The sequence below is a fragment of the Triticum dicoccoides genome, chromosome 6A, assembly GCF_002162155.2.
Source record: "Triticum dicoccoides isolate Atlit2015 ecotype Zavitan chromosome 6A, WEW_v2.0, whole genome shotgun sequence".
NCBI classification, from domain to species: domain Eukaryota; kingdom Viridiplantae; phylum Streptophyta; class Magnoliopsida; order Poales; family Poaceae; genus Triticum; species Triticum dicoccoides.
The window spans coordinates 624,382,519-624,388,017 of NC_041390.1; positions in this window are offsets into that span (position 1 = coordinate 624,382,519).

A 5,499-nucleotide genomic window follows, 5' to 3' on the forward strand; every position below is an offset into this window, starting at 1 on the left:
CCTGCTGAACCATCCAGCTAGTTCCTCTTGAAGTGGTCGGAAGCGAGCTTCTGGACTAAGCATCCACCGGAGGTTATTCCTCTGAGCATTGGTATCACTCGCAACCCGCTCAGAGGTGTATCTCCGGATCATCTCACAGACATAGTATCCACATAGATTGGTCTCCGGTGGCTGAATATCCCCAGCATTCTTAGCCTTTAACATTTTGAATTCTAGCTCTTTTTTGAATTCACCGACCTTTGTATCTACGAACCGTCTCCAAACCCTACGAGGCAAAGAAAATTAAATGAACAAGAGAGTTATTAATTAGTTACTTGATATTAGGAAATGAACGAAATAGGCCGATCGATATAGAGCGCAAATGAATGAAAATAATTACTTCTGCAGCATTCTTCTCATGCCGCCCCAAAGCTTTGGATCCATATTCACAGAGTCGTCGACGAGACATTCTGAGGTGTTAACTTTAATTACTAGCAGAATCCAGTGGAACCTGCGGACACGATACATGCACAGTACGTCATGCATAACTCATCGATTAGCCGGCCACATACCATGCATGGAGTAAACAAAAGAGAATGTGCTCAAGACAGAAACACTCACTCAAAATGGTAAGGAAATAGAATATCACTTTTGAGTTCCTGCTTTGTAAGAAACTGCCACAGGTCTGCCTCCACGTCGGCGGGGTAACGCTCCAACACATGTCCATTAACGATGTGTGGGTCAATGAACCCAACATCATGGATGTTCCTTACTCTGCATTCCTTAATCTTCATTCTGCATGTATAATAGCGGACACAACAATATAGTTAGGACATATATATAGTGCAGGCAATATGAACGAGATGGGGTAGAAATTAATAAATCACTTACAGAACGTAGCAACTGATGATAGATTTATCGAGCTCGCGCAGATTGAAAAGCTGGAACAATTCACTCAGTTCAATTTGTACATAGTAATGTTTGAAGTGATGCTCATGTCTAACTTCCGCATAAATATATTCTTTGGCGTGTTTATTTTTTATGTAACCCTTGTACCATTTCAGCAGACCTTTCATTTGTGGAGGTAGATCCTTTTCCTGCGCAGGCTCGACGAGAGGCCCATTCTTGACATATGTAATTACTACCTCCTTCACTGGCGCCTCATCAAGGCCTAACAGTTCACGAAGAGTAATACCTAAGTTGGCTGCTTGTTCTCTGACACTCGTTACAGTCAATCCCTGTGCTGCCGCAGCTTGTATGATCTCGGGGTCATCCGGACAGAAGGCTTCCACTATAAGCGGGGCAATCGATTGTTTACTTTGTTCCCCGAGCTGGGCAACTTGTTTCCTGCTTTTTTTACTTTCGGCCTTCTCCCGCTCTTTGTTCTCCTTGAACATGAGTGCCTGCCTGCGAAGTTCACGTGCATAGTCGTTAGGCAGATTCTTCGCGGCTTGGGACGGTGTGCTCAAAAATGACTTAGCCCACTTCTTTTGCTCATCAGAAAATACTGGCTTGGGCTCGGGCTCTCTTTTCTTTTTGCAGTCCGCCTTCCATTTCTCCAAATCAGCAGCCGCGGCCGCGTCGACTTCCTCGGCACTACGTTCCCAAGGCCTTGTGGGGAGAGGCTTCAGTGATGGCTCCGGTACCTTTGTGGTCTTAGGTACATAAGGGTCCGGGTTAATAATCCAGGACTGCTTCTGCTTCTTTGCCGGAGGTGGATTGGGGGGCGGCGTCTGATCACCCGCCGGAAGAGGACTGGGGGGCGGCGGCTGATCACCCGCCGGACGTTGTGGACTGGGGGGCGGCGTCGGCTGACGTGACGGAGGTGTAGGTGAACCGCCGCCACCACCACCACCACCACCACCACCACCACCACCGCCACCGCCACCACCACCACCGTAGGGGGGTGGACTTGTTGTCCTTGGCGCCTCGCCTGGAAACTTGATAAACTTCTTTTGCCATAGAATGAAATGGCGCTTGACATCTCCAAGTCTTTTCTCCCCTTCAGGTGTAGCAATGTCAATCTCCAGGTCCTCAAACCCTTGGACTATGTCCTCCACCGTGACACGAGCATAGCCATCTTGAATGGGGTTGTTGTGGTGGAGTGCTCCAGGTAAACATGGTAAAGCACTACCGATGGCTACCTTCATGGACATGTTCCCGATAGGATAATACAGATGACATTCTTTCATCTCCTTTATATCGTCCACGGGGTAGCGAGGAGGCTCCGGTGCAGTAATTTCGACCACCAGAGGCTCCGGTGCAGTAATTTCGACCACCAGAGGCTCCGGTGCAGTAATTTCGATCGTCGGTGCATCTGCACCAGCCGGTGGGGCCTCCGTGGAAGCCACGCTGCTTCTCCGCTGCTGGCTTCCGAGATCCGCTGGATGATCTTCATGCTGCACCCGAGCTGCATCTCTTTCGGCTACTAGTACACTCATGGTTTTCTTCATCACATCCATTTCCGATGTCAACCGCGCCACAACATCTGCTTCCCGATCCATCTTTCTCTTACGGCTTCTGTAACCGTACGGGTCATCGTTCTGGGGGAACCCTATTTTCCACGGAATGTGCCCCATGCCTCGTACACGTCCTCCGTGTTCAGGATTCCCGAGGGCTTTTGTCAGCGCGTCGTTCTCTCTGTTGAACTTGATCTTCCCCTGTTGAGCATCCCTCATTGCGTTAATAAGGGCTTGGGTGGGTTTAATTAATTTGCCCCGGTAAACACACTCCCCTGTCTCCGGGTTCAGCGTTCCCCCATGCCCGTACCACCAGCTTTTGGCCCTTGGGTCCCATCCCTCCGTACCTGGACGGATTCCTCGCGCCCTCAGCTCGTTCTCCATCTTCTCCAACCTAGGCACCCAAATGCGATACCCTCCTGGCCCCATAACATGATTGTACTCCTTCTTAGCCGCATTTTCCTTAGTTTTTTCGATATTTGAATGAACTGCCCCGATTTCTTTTGCTTCACAAATTCTGGCCAATCATGTTTCAGTTTCTCATATTGTCCTTTGAAATCCGGAGTCTTGTTCTGCTTGACAAAGTCATGGGCTAGATTTTGCTTGAATTTCCGGAATGCGTCGGCCATCTTATGAAGAGCGAACTGTTTGACTAGCCTCCTCCTCTCCTTGTTTTCCTCAATCTTGTTACCCTCCTCATCGAATTTGTTGTATTCCGGAGGTAGAACGAAATGTTCCATAAGCTTCTTGAAGCAATCTTTTTTTGTTCTCTTATCGACAAAAGTGAAACCATCAATTCGTGCCTTCTTTGGCTCATTCCACTCCTGGACGGTGATCGAGACGTTGTCTCTAACAATGGCTCCGCATTGGCTGACAAACTTGGTGGCGTTCTTGCGGGGCTCCAGCGGCCTGCCGGTTGCACCGTCGACAACCTCGATGGTGCATGTTTCTCCTTGTTTCATCGTCTTGGTTGCGCCACGCTTTGACGACGTACTCGATTGTTTCGACGATCCGGCCGAGGGCTAAAATAAGAAAGAGTCGCGCGCGTTAGTACACACATATTTATTCAAATCAGTTAGTTTGTATCACCAGAGGCTCAATGTATATATATACCTCGGCGCCGGAGGTGGTTGCTACTTCCATTTGAAGATCGTCGTTTATCGACGTTTGTTCGGCATCATCTTGCTGACGGCGCCCTTCATCTTCACCGTCAAGGTTCAGATAAGAAGAGATATCATCTTCTTCTTCTCCGGTCGGCACATATAGAATATCGCCGTTTATGATGCCGAACATATGTGCTTCACCGTCCGGATCATAGTTGTCCATAATCGGGTCAGCTCTATCGTCCGCCATTATGTCAGTCCTGAAAACATGTAGTAAAAACAAATTAATTAAGTGAAGAAGGGGGGCGGTGGCGGTGGCAGTGGCGAAAGGGCGGTGGCGAAAGGAGGGGGCGAGGAAGGGGTGGGAGAGGGTGTCGCGGTAGAGCGCGAGACGGGGCGGCAGACGACGGCGTCACAGAGCTTGGAGTAGACTGGCTAGGGTTTGGCCAGGGATGCGGATGGAGACGAATATATGTGGGGTCGGGATGGCCCATGTGCAGGGCGGGGGGTGCTGGCCACACTCTTTTTTCTTTTCTTTTTCATTTCATTTCATTTTTTCTTTTCCTGTTTTTATCCTTTTCATCTTTAAAACAATTCAGTATATCAAAATATAGCAATGAAAAAAGATATTTGAGAAATCATAAAATGTATGTGAATTCAAAAAAATGAATCATAAAATGTTCATGGATACAAAAACATTGTGATTTTGCAAAAAAAAAGGTTTTCAAAAAATATTGATGATTTTGTGGAAAAAACAGGAATAAAAACATATTGTGTATTCAAAAAATGTTTAGGGATTTCAGAATAGTTCACGTATTTAATTTTTTCACTGATTCATGACATATTCGTGAATTTAAAAATTATTCGTGTATTTCAAAAAATTGATTTTATTAGACACAAAAAATTCTTTCACGTATTTTCACGTATTTAATTTTAAAAATTCTTTCTTTTTTTCTTCTTCCTTTTTTTTCTTCTTTCTTTTTTTCTTCTGTTGTTTTCTTCCTTTTTCTTTTTTTCTTCCTTTTTCCTTTTTTCTTCCTTTTTCTTGTTTTTCTTCTGTTTTTCTTTTGTTTTCTTCTTCCTTCTTTCTTCTTCTTCCTTTTTCCTTTTTCTTTCTTCTTCTTCTTCCTTTTTCTTCTTCCTTCTTCTTCTTCTGCCGGCGCGCGGAGGACGGCAGGCAGGGCCAGCGGGCGGCGGGCGGCGGGCGGCGGGCGGCGGGCAAGGGCGCAAGGCACGGGCGGCGGGCAAGGGCAGGGCACGGGCGGAGGCGGCGCTCACTGGGGACGGGGGCGGCGACGCGCAGGGCTTCGGCGTCGGCGTCGGCGTCGGGGCAGGGCTTCGGCGTCGGCGTCGGGGCAGCGCTTCGGCGTCGAGAGAGAGGAGAATGGGAAGTGGCAAAACTGCTAAGTGCAGTATTTATAGACGCACCTTTAGTCGCGGTTGGAGAGGCGGACCGCGACTAAAGGTACCCTTTAGTTGCGGTCCGCCTCCCCAACCGGGACTAAAGGATTTTGGCGCCGCTTCCGTTCCCGCGCAGAAAGACCCTTTAGTCGCAGTTGGGGACAACAACCGTGACTAAAGGGTACCCTTTAGTCGCGGTCCGCCTCCCCAACCGGGACTAAAGGTCTGTGCTAGAACTGGCGCGGTGCGGTGGGATGTTTAGTCCCACCTCGCTAGCCGAGAGGCTTCGACAGTGGTTTATAAGCGCGGCTGCGCTCACCACTTCGAGCTCCTCTCAAATGCAGGCTTACGGGCCTATTCTGTCACTATGTGCCTGTGGGCCTACTCGGCCTTCTGCGGGCCTGAATCCTGGCCCTTTAATGGGTTTCTAGTCGTATTCAGGCCGTGGTGGCCCAGTAGGTGGCATATTTCCTTTTTTCCTTTTTCCTTTTTTCTTCTGTTTTTTTCTTCTGTTTTTTTCTTATGTTTTTCTTCTGTTTGTTTTTTTCTTCTGTTTT